Genomic DNA, 18,974 nt, shown 5'->3' with positions numbered 1-18,974 from the left:
GTTCGGCGTCTGGATCGCGGCCGCGAGGTGCTGCGGGGACGCGAAGCAGCGGCGCGAAGCAGCGGCGCCGGGGGCACCCAGAGCAGGTCCAGGCGGCGCCGGGTCCGTCCCCCCGCCCCGGCTCCCGGCTGCCCAATCAGGGCGCGGCTCGGGCGCGCGCCGCGGCCAATCAGGAGCTGCGGGAGAGGGGCCAGGAGCCGGCGGGCGCGGAGCGAGCCTAGAGAGTCGGGAGCCGGCGGCGGCGCTGCGGCCGCGAGGGAGGGCAGCGGGAGCAGTGGGGCTGGGCGAGGATCCCCGGGCCAGCCCAGCGGGCTCTGCCGTGGCGACATTCCGGCCGACACTTGGGACCCTGCGGGCGGCGTCGCAGGTAACCGCGCCCGCGCCCCGCGGTGGAGGGCCAGCGTGCCCTGCCGGAGGGGCTCCGCAGGTGGAGCCGGCGAGGGGTGGGGGTGGGGGCGGGCCGGCCGCGAGGTCCTAGCGCCGCGGGGGCTGCCCCTCGCCCCGCGTGTCCCCACGCCTCCGTGCGTGCCTCGGCCGGAGCCCCGCGGAGGCGCGACATTTCCACTGGCTGCCGGCGTCCAGGGGTGGGAGGGGGTGAGGTCAGCCCCCCTAAGGCGGAGAAGGGGCGGTGGGGGTGGGGGAAGACACTTGCGACCCCCGCTCCCGTACGCGGACACTGCAGACGGGTGTCCTCCCTGAGATGTGAGTCCCCGCGACGTCTTCGTTGGCCCAAGGCGACAACAGGTGTCCCTGGGGACGGTGCCTTTCCCACCCCTCCCCCCCCCACCGCTCGAAATCCCGGCCTTGGCGTTCCGCCCCACCTTCGGGGTGTCGGAGACAGGACCCCAGCCTGGTCACTCAGGCGCGCTGCCCGCTGGACAGCGCCCAGAGGCGGCCTGGACCCAGCAGACCCGGACTTTGGATGGAGTTTCCTCTGTGTATTGCCAAGCAATTTGCTGGACACCCGCCTCTCGCTGGGTGAGGAAGAGTTGAAGATGAGAGATAGAGATAGAGACAGAGACAGAGACACCGAGAGAATGTGCCTATGTTGCCCTTACTGAAAGGAGCTCCCCGAGGGCTGTGGGTGAATCATTAACTGTCGTCTTGTGCAGCTACTGACCTCTGAAAGGGAGAGACACCCTTTCTCTCAGGCAGGTCCTTCATGCTCTTATGTGCCTCACTCTCTTAATCTGTAAAGTGGCCATAAATGGTTGCACCTGCTTGATAGCCTTGTTTTGAGGATTAAATAAACCAGTGCCCCCAAAACACTGAGCACAACACTAAGTACCCAGTAAATGCTGGCTCTTATTATTTGTTATACGGAGTGGATGGTTTTTTAAAGAGTAAGTCAGACGTGTTCTCACTGGCCCAGTGACCATTTGGAGTTCTGAACAGCTTTCTAAACTCGAAGGGGAAAAATGCTATTATTAATGTTACCGATGGTATCATTTAAATGTAATAATGTCCTTTGAGGGAATTAAAAAAAACACAAAACTCCATTGGAATGGTGAGAGAGATAAATGGATTCCAACAAGTAACTGAGAAAAGCTTTGCAAACCCTGAAAAAGTTGTTATGAATGTTGTGTGAGAAGAATATCTTGGTGTTTTGTTGAATGCTTATCTTTCACTAATAATGGCTGATGGGGGAGGACTTGAAGGTTCTTATACTTTCCAAACTCCTCCCTGAAACAACTTTAAAGAGAGGCGGAAGATGAGAAAAACAAATAAAAAGCTCAACCACACAACAAAACGCCAGCAGCTCACAGAAACCTAAAATTGCAGTTCCTACTTTAGGCAGTTATTTTGGTGTCTGACTTGGGTGGTCTGGTTCAATTCTTTGCCACTGTGTCACTTTATTATCCTCGTTTTCTTTTCCTTGTTCATTGACTTAAAATATCTATATGTAGCCAACTTGCTTGGAATTCTGAACCCTCTGCTACTTAACCTCCTACCTTGTGGCAAACCCAAAAGGACCTTCCCACAGGTTCCCAAGGGCAATGTCAGTGGGAATCTACCTGTCTTAACACACCACACTACCTGGGAAAGGTACAGACAGAATGTCCCAGTTCTCCAAAGGCTCCAGTGCATTTACTTGCCAGGAGCCTTCGAATAAATCCATCCACTTAGAGAAAGTGATTATCTTCTCAGGGGGTAAGAAGCCCACTTCCAGATGCAAGTCTTTCAAGTGTCAGATTAATTCCACAACCTTTTAGTTGTGGATAAGGAGACTTTTACTCTCACCACCACAGTGGGAGGATATGAAAGCTTGCTGATAGAGGAGGGAGGGAGGTGAGTGGGGCACAGGAAAGATTGCTGCGATCAGAGCCATACCCACACTTGGTGAAAACTCTGTCTCTGTGGCTGATGGCTGGACAAGTCGCTTTGCTTTTCTGTGCCAGAGTCTCCCACTCTGTAAAATGAGGGCTTATTTATTTATTTATTTATTTTAGAGAGGAGTTGTTGTAAGGATAGTGCTAATAAATGGAAAGTCCCCAGCAAAGTTCCAAGGACATAGTTACTGGTCTGTAGCATTCAAAAGGGATCCTACAGGTGAGAGTCGATCGGGTATATCTGGGAATAAAAAAGACTTGATTGAGGAGATGACACCTGAGCTGAGTGAAGAATGATGAGCAGGTCTCTTATGCAGATAGGATTGAGGTGGGATTGGAAGGAAAGGTAGAGCAGAGGAGAGAGACATTCCAGGCAGAGGGGATATGGGAGATCCAATGTGCTATAATGGTCAGCTTAGGCAAAATAACAAATAATTCCCAAATCTCAGTGGCTTACAACAACTGAGGTGTATTTGTCACGATTGCTGCATGTCCAGTGTAGGTTAGTTGTGGTTCTGCTCCTTATCTGGTTCCTTCTGAGATCCCCAGAGGCTTAAGAAACAGCCTCTTCCTGGGGCAGTACTGATCTCATTTATGGGAAGGGGGAAAAAGAGAATGTGATAGAACAAAAATATGGCACTTAATACCTGCTCAGAGATAGCAGACATCACTTCAACTCTCATGCTGTTGGCCAAGGTAAGCCACACAGGCAGACCCAATGTCAGTGGTAAGGGGGAGTCTAAGCCTCCTGCAGACAGTGAAGAATGGCTGAGTAGGAGGGAAAGTGCAGAAGGAAACAGGGCAAGGGAGGTGGCCCAGAGGCAGGTGATGAGGGGCCCTGGATCATGTCCTGGGACTTTATCCTATGGGCAGGGAGCAGCCGTTGAGGGTTTTAAGTTGGGGTTTGACATGGTCAGATTTTTCAGGCCAAACACATGTCTCTAGTGGCAATGTGGGGAGAAGACCAAAATAGGTGGGATTAAAAGGTAAAGATGGTGAGTGCCCCAACGAATTCAGCAGCCTCAAATCTCCTTCACTATCTTTCACATGACTCGAGATTCAACTGTTAGAAAATTATTCCCTGGGCACTTGAATGATTCTCCTTTGTCCTCTCTTAAAATGTATATGCTCCTTCATCCTAAAGTATTTTATGGTATCATCTAAAGCAGCAGTTTTCAAACTTTAGTGTGCCTCAGAATCACCTAGAGCCCTTGAGAAAACACAGATTTGTGGGTCACACCGCCAGAGTTTCTTAATAGATCTGGGGTGGCACCTGGGAGTTAGCATTTCTGACAAGTGCTCAGGTGATGCTGATGCTGCCAGTCCAAAAACCACTGAACTAAAGGGAGAAATTAAGATGTGGTTGAGGAGGGCACCTTGTGGCTCAGTTGTTAAGCATCTGACTTTTGCTCAGGTCATGATCTCATAGTTTGTGAGTTCGAGTCCCAAAGTGGGTGAGCTCACCCACTTCAGGGGAGCACGAGCCCCACTACTCTCTCTCTTTTTCTCTCTGCCCCTTGTGGGATTCTGTCTCTGCTCCTTGCTCACTTGAGCACCCCCCACCCCCAAATGTGGTTGAGGGAAAGGCCTGAATAGAAGGGCCTAATGGAAAGGGGAAGAAGTCTGGAAGGTCTCAGCATTCTCCATTTGGCAGATTTGCTGAAGGCTGGCAGTGGCATTGGGGTCTGTAAGAGTGACTGAGTCTCTAGGTTTATATTAAATTGCAGATATAATTCTCACAGTAAGGACATGAAAGGAGCTTGGATTCATAGAAGAAACATACAAGTGCTACTTTATCCCCTCCTTTTGTAATTCTGCCCCACCCCCCCACCATCCGGCATGTCCTTGAGCACACACCCTTTTGTCTGGCTCCAGCCCTCTCACTTAAGTTTGTCAGCTCAGCGTATTCCAGTCTCTGATCCATCACACTTCTTGTCCTCCCAGTTTTAATTTCTTTTGGAACTGGGGTTTGCCCACTGGGTAGATGTTTGGCTGAATTGTAAAATACACCGAGAAATTTCTTGCTTCACTTGAGGTCATCTTCATGAATACACCTCTGTACCATATGATCATGCAAATTGTGATCAACCCTCCCAAGATAACTAACCCCCTGAGAACTCAAGATGTCCATAGTTTAGCTTATGCTAATGGGTGGAGCGAGTCCCATCAATTCCTTTCACTGTGACTCACCACTCCTGTAATGAGAGAACATTCCAAGAATGGACGTTAAGGAGAAAATATGTTGGCGTGTACAAGATGACACAAGAAATAGAACATAGTGAGCGTTTGTTTTCTTTTTACTATTTTTTTCTCAATTCTAGATGTGGAAAAAGTTTTGACTCTACCGGGTCCAGATAATCAGTGATATGCCTGCCCACACTGTATGAATACATGAAATACTTTCAGAGTCAACATTTTGAGTGCTGGCCAGCAGGTTACAGTATTTGTTTCAAGGTGGTGTGAGTCTAAAATGATCCATTGAGACGTGGATACACTATCTTAGAAATATGCATAGGAAATTTGTATAAAACAAGAAATGTCATGGTAGGCCCAAGCTATAAAATGAAATGAGTAATATTTGAAAAGACCCTTTTTCCTAATTGAGATTTGACAATTCACACCTAAAAGGTGTGCTTTTTGAAACAAGAGAATTCCCTAAGGTTCTGCATACCTCCAGAGGTGGATGAGAAAATTTGGAACCATGACCTCTGGCCAGGAGTCCTGAGGCCATCTCTGTTGGTCTGATTCCCTCTCCAGGTAATTTTGGAAAATCAACTGTTTCACTTCCTCCTGCAGACGTGGCCTTCCCTTGGTCAGCTCTGTAGTGGAACCCTGTAGCTCCCTCGGTCTCAGGTCTCCAGGAAACTTGATCTAAAGTTGTGGGGCACCTGGATAGCTGTCAGTTAGGTGTCTGACTTCGACTCAGGTCATGATCTCATGGTTCCTGAGCCCTACATCAGGCTCGCTGCTGTCAGCGATCCCCGTTGGATCCTTTGTCACCCCCTCTCTCTGCCCCTCCCCTGCTCTCTCTCAAAAATAAATAAAACATTAAAAAAAATAAAGTTGCAAAAGATGTAGCAGACAAAACCCTAGGCCTGAGTGAGAGCCAGTGAGGGAAGGGACTTAAACTAGCCAGGAGGGATCTAAAATGCTGAATATATTCACTATAAAGTGTTACTCTTCCCCATTGGAAAGCATTTATCCAGGAATTTGATATTTAAAAAAAATACACATTAAACCACTACATAAATAGTATCTTCTCTATATGTTTGTATTTAATAAATGTTAAATGTAATATATATATGTATATTTTCACATCTCTAGCAGTTTCAAGAGGTAGGTTTCTTGCACTGTCATTTTTCTGAATCGCGATTACTGAGAAACAGTTGGCCAAAATTCTATAGACAGATGGTGGAAGGGCAGGATTGAAAACTTAAAGTCCTTTGAATTTTCTGTTCATTGTGTCTACTCCCATCATCCCAGCTGGCCTCAAACTAACCCAGACTTAGGCTCTGAGGTAGCCTCACTAACAGGTAACAGCTAAGAGAAGCTTATTGTTCTTTGTGCAGTGTGATCACGAGTGTGAAGCTACTTTGCAGATTGCTAATGGCCCAGTAAAATCTTTGGAAGATGGTTTCACAGGAATGGCATTGGGTATCTTCTGGGTGCAAGGTTCTGAGGATGATGTGAGGAATTCAGAGAAGTGTAATGCTTATTCTTTGGACACAGCCTCTAATCTGGGAGTGAAAGGGCATAATATTTATACAGAATTAATAGTAGTCAAATAATAGTGGGGCCAGCCATATAATTAAAGGGGGCACCGCAAGCTGTGAATTCAGAGACAGAATCTTTCTGAGGTGTTGCTAGGCTGGGAAGGTTCACGGAGGAGCAGTTGCATTGGATTGGAAGTAGAAATGGAGTTTAGGTGGGCACATCAGGTTTTAGGGAATGGACCTCAGCGAACCATGGCTCTGACGGTCCACACAAGCTTGTTCCAGGTCTGTGGCTAGACTTCTAGAGCAAAGGAGTCAAGTAGAAGAGGACAGAGAAGTCTGAGGTAGACAGCTTCTTAAAGTCTTCCTTTCTTGACTGCCATCTGATTGTCTAATTCCAGTATTCTGATGGCTTGTGTCACCTCCTGAAAAATGCCATCTGGTGATTTTTTGGCAAATGAGTACTCTGGACTCTAATTTGTCCTCTTAACATGTTCACTTTATTAATAGGAGAGCACTTTGGAGCTAAGAATGTCAAACCTCTTTATAAATAAAATTTAATCCTATCATAAACTCTGTCAAACTGGCAGGCGGTTGGTCTCACTCCACTTGCAAGGTGACCTGGGAAGGTCAAGCAGCTTGTTTAAAGTCGTGCAGGTATCCCCTGGCACTTCTGTGCTCATTGGTCCCACCTCCCCTGGTGTCCAGCTTAAGTTGCTTTACAGATATTCACTAAGCACTTGGGGACCCTTCCATCCAATTAGGACTTTCTCCATCACTCTTTTATCCCATAGAGGCCCTCAGCCTTAATCCCAATGACCCTCATTAATTTTAATTTGGAGGTGGGATGATTACACCCTTCTCTTTCAGGCGTAACAGGGGCTCTCATTGAAAGAGGTACCGTTTTAGTGCTGTGGGTCTGTGCGCACACACCATCTGAATGAATTGGTATTCTCAGCACTTTTCATGCCAGATGCCAGCCAGTATAGCAGGTCTATCAGTGGCTTTCAATCTGCCTAAACTTTGAAGTGAGACACCAGACCCTTGCCAGCTTGATAGAATCACTGCATTGGTTGCCCTTTGAAGTTAGCTAATTGCTTAAAAAAAAAAAAAGTGAGATGCTTTAAATGAAAACAGATTTTATTCCTCTGTTTGCTTTAGAAACTATATTTGTCTGTCTTTTTCGACTTAAGTTTTTAAAGAAGAAAGAATATGATACCATAGTGAAGTGGGTAAGGTTAGGGTGATCCATAGTCAGTGAGCTTACTCAGTTAAATGTTATTTAAATGTGTGAACTGTCACACATTAAAAAAAACAAAAAACAAAAAAAACAAGACATAGCTGTCACAAATACAGTTTTCCTATTGTATTTTCCCACCCTTGCCAAACACAAAGTATTAATTTTTCTCTGCGTCATTCCTTGTCCCTACATTTCCCTTCACTTAACCCTCTAAACACTTGAAGGGTGTGAACAACTTTTATTATTGAGATTATCAAAATTACCATAAGTAGCCATCATTCATGGAGTTTTACTGTGTCCCAGGTCTTCTGCTAGCATTTTACTCCACATTAGCTGAATTTCCGCCTCAACTCTGTGAGGTGGGGCATTAGTAGTATCTGCAAGGGTAAGTAATCTGTCGGAGGTTGTGGTGGAGATAGGGCTTTGACCCCACCTCTTAATCTCTCAGTTCTAGAAGCTGTGCCCTTAGTCCCTATTCTATCTGGAAACAGAAGGAAAAGTCCTCTAAACAGTTAAGGGGTGGGGGGCGGTCTGTGCACTCCGGGCACACCCACAGAGATCCTGCCAGAAGAACTGTCCTTGTTTTTGCTCCTTGTTTGGCTTCACTGTCAACAGGGCTGTTGAAGCACACTTGCTTCTCTTCTTTTATCTATTTCTTTCTCCTTAATATGTTTGGTATTAAAGTAACATCTAAAAGAGGGGTCTTTTGGGGGCATCTATTTGAGTACATTCAGCACATCCCAGTCACTCACCAACAGCCTAATTGACCCAGGTGGGCAGTATCCTCTGAAGCAGCCCCTCCAGCCGCACCATCCATCACATTCAGAGGCCCTGGAGCTCTCATGCTCTGCTGTTGGTTGGTGTTCAGTTCCTGATCCCCGAGCAGGCCTTGGGGAGGCAGTTCCAAGGAGGCAGGGTCATGTGCTGTCATATCTCAGATTCAGCTAGATGACTTGGCTGGTCACAGCCCAGTGCTCATGGGACAAGGGGCTTTGGTCTCTTGTCATTTAGTTGCCACTTTCCTGTGAAGAGGACAGAGAAGGTGCAGTCAGTCCTGGCCAGGAACTTGGCAGAGGTGGGCCCTGGCCATAAGAAAGCAAGATAAGAGTATAGGTTCCTTTCTGTACTTAGAGGAAAAAGTATGTTTCATGGATGGAGCATGGTGAAGTGGTTAAGAGCATGCACACCAGAGCTAGACTGTCCAGGTTTGAATCGTGTGGTGTTGGGCAAGCTGGTTAATCTCCCTGTATCTTAGTTTCCTTATCTACTGAAAGAGAATAGTGGTGTCTACTTCAGAGAGTTCCTATGAGGATTACATGAATTCTCTAGTGCTAATTAGCTGTAAAGCACTTTGAGACCACTGTCTGGGAGACAGAAGTGTTACCTAATAGCACGCAAAAAAAAAAGTGGTAGGTGGACATCGCTATATGTGGGTAGGCAGTGCTATGGTGGATGAAGCTCACCTAACTGCTTTGGGAAAGGTGCTCCTGCTGAGTTGTGTGCAAATGAAGTCTTACTATGTGTACTAGGGGAGCTTGCTGTTTTAAAGAAGCATAGGAGAAATCTATTTGTCCGCTGCCTAAAATGAACATGAGAGAAACCATGTAGGAAGAAGAGGGGAGTCTAGGATGACTTGATGTTGTGACCAACGCCACTGCCAAGATAAACTGCCATCATGTTGGATGCAGAAGGCTTCTGGTAGAGCAGCTTTGGAGGGAGCGTCGCTATCCAGTCATGGATATGTGACCTTTGAGAGACCTATTAAACGCTGTCGTGAAGGCAGTCAGTGGGCATCAGGTGAGAGGTCAGGGCTGGACACATCGATGTAGGGGTCCTTGGCTGTAGATGAGAGTTAAATTCGTGAAGGGATTAAATTAGACCAAGAAGAGAAGGGGCTCTGGAGCTGAACCTGGGGGCATTCCAGCTCTAGTGAAAAAGTCAAGCCGGCTCTACTTTTCCAGTTTGCTTTCTTGGCTTGCTAGAGGGAAATGAAGTGTGGACCCATTTGATGCTGGCATTTGCTTTGGATAGTTTATCATTTGAGCTCTATAATGCTTGGACTTCTGAGTCAATAAACTAGGGTTAGATACCACTTGACCTCTTCCTACCTTTGTGCCCTTGGGCAAGCTACTTACCATCAGAGTCTCAGTTTCCTTATCTGGAGATGGGAACTGGTAGTAAAAACTCCCATCTCGGGGGTTTGAGGGGTTCAGTGAGTGCAGCTGTATCAGTGCTATGAAGCTGTTAATCGTTTGATCATTGTAAAATTCTCACTGTTCGTGCCAGAGTGGTTGGAAGTAAGGAGCGGTAACAGCTCACACATTTTTAAAGCTCTTTGAATTTCCCCTGAATTGCAAGCCACATTTTAATTTAACCCATACTGCTACTATTTTTTTTTTGTTCTTATTAAAAGTAAAAGAGGTCAAGAAGATACTACAATAAATTCCACACACATATGTCAGCCATTTATGCTTTCCCTGAAAGCATAACTGAAACGCTGCATCCAGAAATCAAGTCTGGCCCGTGTATATGGCAGTTGGTACATGAATCCCAGATACACAAGCATTCAGAGGAAAGCGAAACACAGAAGAAAATGGATATCCTAGCAATGACAGTATTTCAACATCACAAACGCTAACCTCATATGTGCTCTTTACCACTGTGAGGCAGGTGAGAAGGTTCTCACTTCTCTAGTAAACTGATCCTCCCTTACGTTTTTTTTTTTTTTTTTTAGTTTTTAATGTTTATTTATTTTTGAGAGGAAGAGACAGAGCACAAGCTGGGGAGGGGCAGAGAGAAAGGGAGACACAGAATCCGAAGCAGGCTCCAGGCTCTGAGCTGTCAGCACAGAGCCCAGCGGAGGGCTCAAGCCCACGAACCACAAGATCATGACCTGAGCCAAAGTCAGATGCTTAACCAACAGAGCCACCCAGGTTCCCTCTCCCTTACTGTTTTAAATTCCAGTTTTACACTTGGTTGGAGAAAGTATTCGAGACACTTGATTTCTCTCAGCAAATAATATGATTCTGAATCTATTTTTTAAAAAGTCTCCCTCTCAAAGCTACATAAGAATCCAGAGGCAGGGGAAATCAAATTCTGAAGTCTTTTCTCTGGATTCTTTAATTAGCATGTCTGCTGTGTTTGCATTTGTGGTTTATATGCTTTGAACTTGTGGCTTTTCTGTTTTGCAAGAGTTACTGTCAGTGAGACATTCACCAAAAGAAATACAGCTATTAGTGGTGGCAGGACCAAATACATGTAACGGTGTGGTTGGTTTCTAAATCCCTGCTAGAATTTTTGAGAAAACCTCTCCAGATGGCGGTGGGTGGTGTGAGGGCTGAAAGAAAACATTCGAAATACCGAAGCAGAAAAAATAATAGGAAAGAGCTTCCAGTGATTAAATTTTTCTTTCTGGTCTTTCAGGTTAAGGAAGTGAAGAGAATAGGCATAAATGGTGGGAAATTTCCATCAACTTGGAAAACACAATAGAATAAATAATTCTTGGCCACGAGGTGAGAGCCCAGAGAGTCACAAGGTCAAAGGATCCTGTCCCATTTGTCTGTGGTGACAGCCCCCCTCCCCCCAAAAAGGAACGCCTCACCCTTGAACAATGCAAGTGTCCCTGGGAAGCTGAAAAGGTACATGCAAATGAAGAAATAAATCACATCATTTCAGAAGTAAGTGGTGGTTATACTTTTCTATATTTCCCAAATTTTCTTTAGTGAGAGTGTGTTCCTTTTATAATAAAATATATATAAATAATACAAAAAATAGATGCAAAAGAGGGAAATTTACTAGGAGTGTGGAGATGGGTGAGTTGTCTCCATTTAAAGGTGCCGAGTTCCTTGCATTTTATAACAGGATTATTTTGCCCTATAAGTCGTAACACTTCCTAACTTACCTGCTGTCTAAATTTACAATCTTCAAGAATGTACTGGGTGTCAGCCATACCTGTCACCCATCAAAACCCAAGACCCTGCTCTAGGAGAGCAGAGCCAGCGCTCAGGCAACAGATATTTATTTGACTCTCACACTGTGCCAAGCCCACCCAGTGTGGCTATATTCCTGGCCACTATCCCCAGTGGTTGGAGACCCCTTCTTGCCCCTGTCTCAGCAGACATGAACTAGGGATGTTTCTTGTTTACAGGGGGATGGCTGCATGAGGATAATGTCACAGTCAGCCTGGAGCCCTTGGAGCTGCTCCTCACGAGGCCCACTGTGGAGGCCTGAGTTTTTGTGTTCAGCTGCGTTGTTTTGGTTTCTGTGCCTGAGGTCTATTTTGTTGGGGGAAGGACGGGGATTCTTAGAAAAGGGAAGGAGATATCCTCTGCCTTACTGAAAACGGAAATAAGGAATTATCAGTTCAGGGTCAGTGGAAGCCACAGTGCCTGGCTTCCTTTTGCTGTGCTCTTCTGGAATGAGTTGGTTTTGTTTTGAACTTTCTGAAAGTGACATGAGCTAGATAAATTGTTCTAGGGTGGAGCTTTCAACAGGGAGTCCAGAGACCCCTACGGGATTCATGGAGGGACTTTGGGAAAGGTGTCTGTGAAGCACCTGAAATTTTAAATATGTTGCATGTATGTGTATTTACTCGGAGATGAGGGTCTCTGGCTTAAATTGTACCTCAGATCCAGAGAGCCATACTAAAAAAAAAAAAAAAAAAAAAAAAAAAAAAAAGGCTAAGACCCAGTTCTAGGGGGAGATGTTCAAGTTTGAGTTACACATATTGGCCTTGACTCTAACTAGAGAACTCTTCCTAATGGATGATGTGTTTGTAGTTGAAGTATTAGTGTAAATAGGCACATCTCAGGTGCACCCACAGAAGCCTGTGCTGCAAGAAAGGTGAGGAAGGTTTCACTACTTCAAGTGCTGGAAAGCTGGAAATCCAGAAATGCACAATCCCTGCAGTTCTAATGCTTCCTATTCTCCTCTTTCTGTTGTCCTTGAGCCCACACAGAGTTCCCTTAACTCTGTATTACCTGAAGAGTTAGCTTGTTGAAATGAACACTAATACCTCTTTTACCTGGTTTTTCTCTGGGCTCTAAGCAAACCAGGTTGATTTTTCCTGCAATGGAAGGCTGGATTCGGTGCAGGCCTTCATGATGATGATGAAAGCAGACATGTACAGTGAGTGAACTGCCACGTGGCTGTTTATCCAGTGCCCCACACATGAGTGTTGACCTTCCCACCCTTGCTTCTTGTTTCTCCTCACATTGCACATTTTCTCTAGGTGACCTCCAAACCCTTGGCTGCCAATACCTTTTAATCTGTATAATCAATACCTCTCTTCTTCTGACTTCTTGACCTGTTTAATAGGCCCTAAGACGTCTCTGTGGTTGTCCGACAGGTGCATCAAACTCACTGGGTTTAAAACTGAACTCATCATATCCCTACCACCCCTCAATCATTCTTCCCTATGAAGTCCTTCTGAAGGCCGGTGAATGGCCAGAAACCTATCCAGTCTTCCAAAGATCTTTTTTATCCGCTGACCACATCACTGCCTCCCTCAATCTAAATGAGCTTCAAATAGACTTTATCCCCATGTCTTGATGATCTTTCATTTTAAATGGCTCATGAAAAACATCCCTCCTGTTTATCCCTCATCTTGCAATGCCTGATCACTATAATTACTAGGTGATCTTCCCACCCTCCAGTCCATCTTCCTCATTGCTTCCAGAATGATTTTCCTAAAATATGATTGAATCGTATTATTTCTTCATTTAAAATTGTTTAATTGATCTCCATTGCCCTCCAAAACCCAACCTTGGCATGGCTTACAAGACCCTTCTGACTCCTCATCTTTCCAGCCTCTTCTCTTCTCTTCTCTTCTCTTCTCTTCTCTTCTCTTCTCTTCTCTTCTCTCTTCTCTCTTCTCTCTTCTCTCTTCTCTCTTCTCTCTTCTCTCTTCTCTGAGCTGCTTGTAGTTTAGAAAGCACAACATGCTTTCATTCATCTTCTACACTTTGTATGAATGTATCACATTTTATTATAGCTGTTTTTAAGTGGGGGAACTTATAAAAAAAACTGTCACACTTCAAGGTTCTAAGTCATGTACAGAACAGTCTAGCTCTGCATCACCCCCATCCTTGCCTCCTGCCCATTCCTAATACCACCCCTAAATCTCAGGTCATCCTTGAACTTGAACCTCTTTCCTTAGCCTCATCTTCACCTCACGCCATGCCTTACTTGTATCTCCAGATCCTACCCCATCACTGATTCATACATACTCCAGGGGTTGAGGTCAGTGATGAGTGATGTTCAAGAATGGGTTAGGTAGGCAGGAGGTCTGGGGATGATGTGAGAGACAGGGATGTCTATTGCACATACTTTTTGGTACCAAACTGGTTTTGCGTGTTAACACAACTGTTTAAACATGCCTAAGTAAAATGGCACCCTCTAATTAAGTTGCATTGTCCTGTTTTATTCTTATAGATGCTATGCTGCCAGCTTGGAATCTCCCTTTTCCCTGCCCCCAACTAATTTCTGTTCACCTTTCAAGCCCCTTCCCAGGTATCACCTTCCCTCAGTTATTCTTTACTGACCCCAAGATTGGACTGGGTGCCACTCCTCTGTGTGCTAATGGCACTGTTGGGTTCACTGTATTGTGATTGTCTGTTTATTTGCCTGTCTCCTTCTCTCTCTCTTAGTCTTCTCTCTATCTCTAGAATTTCACTAGGACATGCCTAGCAATAGGAGATGCTGAAGAAATGCTTACTGAATGACTGTAGAATGGATGATGTCCTGTGACAGAATTCTAAGAACCTGCAGAAGATCAAGGAGCACAAATAACCCACAGTCCAAGGAGATTTATTAGATCATCTCTTCCACTTTCTGTGAATGTGAAATTGCACACCAGTACTGGTTCGTCTCTAGGTTAACCTTCCTCTGTTGGCTGCCCCTTACACACCATCTGAAATCCTCTTAGCCCCACTTCTTTCTCAGTTGCCTTGGTGACCAGCTCTGCTGGACTGTACCATTCTACCATCCAACGCCATGTTGGGCTTACTCCCACCACTTCTGGACTCAGATGAAGCACCACCCTGTAGGTATGGGATCTAGCTTCCTCATTTGCTGCTGAAGGAGCAAGACAATACACCCCAAAAGTGTGGGGGATGTTGGGTCACCATGGAATGAACTTTGGCCCCGTGGGGAATAAGAGAGAGTCAGGTGATGGCAGACATTTTCCCTCTCAGAGTATCGCTCCATTTGATGGAAACTTTTGGGAGGCTGTAATCTCTACCAGCCTCTTTGGGGGTGTCCCATATGACCGAGTGAGAAGTTTTGTTTATTGTGAAGCCATGATTGGTCCTGCCCCATTTGTTATTTGATTTTGCTGTCTCACTTCTTTTTCTAAACTCAAGCTTCCTGGGATTGCTAAAATGGCCTAGAAGTTTGGTCTCAGGCTCTCATTTCTGAGCAATACAGCCTAAGACACATTCACACTTACCACTCTTTCCCTAGAGAAACGGGGGCCAGTGAAGGTAGAAGAAGAGGGAGGAACACTACAGATCAGGTGGTCTCTAGGGTATGGATCTGACAGGGCATGACTGGGAGTCTGAGCCTTCAATCCTCCATCCCCTGTTCTCTCTTTTTCTGTAACACTGGCTGCCCTCATTTGGAGGAACTGGGAAGATGGGTCTATCAGTAGTAAAAGATCCATCATTTGTAACCTGTGGATCTGGTCCCTGTGTAGGCTAGCTATCTGTTCCATGGTTTCCTATTTTTAAAAATATTTCTAATTAAAAAAAAAACACATCAGACATCTATCTTTGAATGTCAGCAATACAGCTGTGAAAATTGATCCCGTGAGGATGTGTGATACATTCTGGGTTTAAAGCTTACCTTCACCACTTCCAATGTGTGTAGCTTTGAGAAAGTTAGCTGATCCAAGCTTTAGTTTCCTCATCTGGAAATAGGGATTAACAATAACATTCCCCTAGAGTGGTTGTAGAGATCAGGTAAGACGATGCCTGTAAGACCCTTAGCACAGTGCCTTACAGAGTAAGCTGTCAGAAGGTAGTTGCTATAGTTGTTATTCTGTCTTCACAGTACAATTTGAGAATGAGAGAGGGTTAATCTCTGGATAGGAAACAAATGTAAGGTGATATATATATATATATATATATTTTTTTTTTAGCCCTTAAACGTTTTGTTGGGTTTTCGGGAGGGGCTTTTTTGGTAAACCTCAGGCCAGTTTTATACTTGTTGAAACAGGTGGGAAGGCATGCTAAAACCCTTGCATGGAAGCAGCGGTTACCTGCTAGGTATTTTATTTTGTGCAACGTGTGAGAATCACATACGGTTTGAGACTAGTTAAATATGTTTCCCGTCTTTTAAGTATTTTCAAGGTTGCAAATAAGTTTATACTGATCCCAAATTAATACATTTGTGGAAACAAAAGCGGAAAGGTTTTGCAACTTTGCTGTGGTCATTCAAAGAATTTGTGGCAGGGAAGATCCCAGGAAATCTCTTGCTCCTTATCTGAGGTGAGTTTCAATTCATGCCAGGTAAAAAAGAAAAGTACTTCCTCCATAGAAGTTTGTAATGGGGATTAACAGAGTGTACACTGTTAAAAAAAAAAAAAAAGTAATTTTTTGCCTTCCTTTACAAAGTTGTATTAAGAGTCATTAAACTTTAAACTGTAATTATGGTATATTATTAACTCCTTACAATAGGCCTTCTAGTCCAGCTGCTTTACTCTGTTCCACAAACACTTGCTGCTTTCCTTCTGTGTAGCTGGCCCTGAGCATTGGGAATACAGTGAGAAAGGGCACAGACCATCCTTCAAGGAGCTGTCACTGCAGTGAACCTTCTGAAGGGTCAGACAGTGACCGTCCAAGCGCCTGTAATGTCTCTCTACAACATCTGACACTAGAGAAACCCACCTTCTTGAGACTTTTCTTTCTCTCATGACCCCAGTGGCCTGTGGTTCTTCTCTTCTCTCACATTGGGCTCTGTCACTTTGGGCGCCCACTTTTTTCCTTCTCACCTCCCCATTTTCCTATATATAAAGACATGCTGCAGGACTCAGCCATCTTCTTTTGTCGTCTTCTTCCTCGGTTGGTAACCTGTTCCTTTCCTTGGCTTCATGTATCCTCTTTTTTGGGTTGTGTGTATGTGTGTCTCTTATCTAACTTTCTACCCCTTACTTCTCTAGGCCCCAGACCTCCATTTTCTATATCTACCCTTTTGTTTCACAATCCTCGAATCTCAGCATACCCCCAATTAAAATTCTCTGCCCACCTCCACTGCCAATTAATCCCACCCTCCTCCTTTCCTTAGAATACTTAGCAGGCCCTTCTCTGCCCTCTGTTCCGCTGTCATCCTCCTGATCACTCAGGTGGGATTGTATTTCCTATCACTGTGGTTTCTTTTGTTCTGTTGCACGAAGAATAATCACAGGGATCCCTATGACTGTAGACATTTACTTCCATCTTCTTTCCCAGTCAGGGTTTTCTCCCAAACATTTATCATCTCCCTGCTGTTTCTTAAGCGTGGGTGAGTGGTGAATGAGTATGGGCTGCTGGATTGCACAGCTCTGGGAAGGCATTGGGGCAGCATTCCCCAGGCACCGTTCCCCTTAGGGAACACCGTTCCTCTTAGGGAAGGCATTGGGGCAGCATCCCCTTAGGCACCGTTCCCTTCACATCATGTGTACATGAATGGTGCCCCCCAGAGTTGTGCAGCACAGTTTTGTGGGGGTGTTAGGGTGCCAGGGGATGGAGTGCTGGTGAGGGCTTCTGGGGGGAAGGGATGCTGAAGACTACAGTGGCCGGGACAGAGTTAAGGGGGACTGGCAGTGCAGCCCAGGAGGAAAGTCCTATTTCTGTGAAAGAGGGAAATATGGGGAAATAGTTTTTCTCTTTGCCCTCTAGCTCTGTGAGAATAAAGCTCTGTGTTTTTCTAGACAAATCTGCACTGAGCTAACCTCATTTAGAGCCACCCACCAAGCTTGAGATCTGTGGCCGGGAGCTTGATTTTCCTCTAATTTTTGTCATTCTTGATACAGGGAGCATTGGCAGGAGTTTCTAAAATGAAGGTCCCACGTTGCTGCCACTGTACTGATAGATTGGGATAATCCCAGATACTCTTGTCACAACTGGACCCTTTTAGATATGGTTTCCATGTGGCCCAAAGGGGTTGGTGGCAGTGCTGGTTGTGCTACTGCCCCGTTTACCGAAGCAGCCCAGATGATTTGGACACACCAACAGTGGGAGGAGCTATGTGGCAGTGGTGGCCAAGGTGCAGGACCCTTGGAGCACCTGCCCAGGCCAGTTGCTGTCTTCAGCCACACGGGTTGTGCCACGCACCCTCCATGGACATTGCTCACGTAGAAGATCTGCAAATGGAGTCCCAGAGTTGTCCTGTGTAATGTCCCTGCGAGGCATTTCCAGGCCAACTAATAATACCTCCCATCCTGCTGGCTGGGCCATTTCCTGCATCATGCTGAAGCTCACACCACTACTTCCTTTTTTTCCCAAATTTCTAAGGTCTCTCCTTTCCTTCCACTTTCACTTCCTGAATGCCATGACCACAGGAATGAAATCAGCAAGTTGTTGCCTGGTCTCCTTGCCAGGCTAACTCCTACTCATCCTTAGAAATAGTAATATAGTAAACTACTCTTTATTCAGTGTGCTGAAAATCTTACATGCAGCATCTCTTTCTATCCCTATAGGACTCTCTGAAACTGTTAGGTAAAATTCAGGTTTGGAGAGTTTGAGATATTCCCATGATTACAGTTAACAGTGATGGGCTTGGCCTGCATGACTGCACACAGAGCTTGTGCTCTGAATCCGTGTGTAATTCAGCTTCCTAAGACCCAAGATAGGCCTCTTCTAGGAAGCCTGCCTGAGCTTCTCCACCCCTGTGACCTTTGGTCATCCTCCATAGTTACCCATGCTGTCATTCAAGTTCAGTGCCTCTTAGAGGTAGTAGAGAGAGACCTATGTTCCTTCCTTTTTCTGAGGTTCCCAATACATTAAAGATTGAAAGAGTTCCAAGACAGGGTTAGAAAAATATTATGACCTTTCTTGTGTATTTGCATTTAACCAAATTAAAACCTTTAATGCATATTCTTACACAGAAAAACACAGAAACCCATACAGAAACACAGAAAATATAATTTTGCTACACACAAGATAACTATAGGAGTTATAAATGATATTCGTTGAACTCTCTAGGCAGAGTGGTTTGGTAATGGGGCATGAACTGAAGGTTGTAGGAGGCACCTCTTTCAATCCTTTCGGTGTATTCCTGTGACTAAATGTGTGCTTCCATTTTTTTTAATGTTTATTTATTTTTGAGAGAGAGAGACAAGTGGAGGAGGGGCTGGGGGGGGGTGTGTGGACAGACAGAGGATCCAAAGTGGGCTCTGCGCTGACAGCAGTGAGAATGATGTGGAGCTCGGTCTCATGAGCCATGATATCGTGACCAGAGCCCAAGTTGGATGCCCAGCCAACTGAGCCACCCAGGTGCCCCTGTATCCATTTTTAATAATATTAAAGTCCTTCATGAGTATGAGGCGGTTGGCTAATTATAGCCTTTCTGGATTCTGTCATCTATTTCTCTATCCCTAAAACTAGCACAGTCAGGGCTTGGCACATCATAGGCTCTCAGTGCTTGTTGGTTGGCAGAATGAATGAGTCAATGATTGTTAGAGAACAGTCTCAGAACTTAGAATGATTTTGGTTA

General features: G+C 45.3%; 1 protein-coding gene across 5 annotated transcripts in view; it reads left to right on the top strand.

Annotated features, from left to right (window-relative positions):
* Positions 1 to 238: 238 nt before the first annotated feature.
* The window catches only part of STON2 (stonin 2), a 155,605-nt gene continuing 136,869 nt past the window's right edge, over positions 239 to 18,974 (top strand). For 3 of the 5 annotated variants that reach the window (XR_003969635.1, XM_030319721.2, XM_030319716.2), the window contains exon 1: positions 239 to 367. The gene's annotated coding sequence lies outside the window, so the exon portion shown is untranslated. Of the gene's footprint in view, positions 368 to 10,706; positions 10,961 to 16,926; positions 16,938 to 18,974 lie in introns of those variants that run through there. The other 2 variants (XM_030319717.2, XM_030319719.2) reach the window with 2 other exon arrangements.

The sequence above is a fragment of the Lynx canadensis genome, chromosome B3 (assembly GCF_007474595.2).
Source record: "Lynx canadensis isolate LIC74 chromosome B3, mLynCan4.pri.v2, whole genome shotgun sequence".
NCBI classification, from domain to species: domain Eukaryota; kingdom Metazoa; phylum Chordata; class Mammalia; order Carnivora; family Felidae; genus Lynx; species Lynx canadensis.
This window is presented reverse-complemented; position numbering and strand designations above follow the sequence as displayed.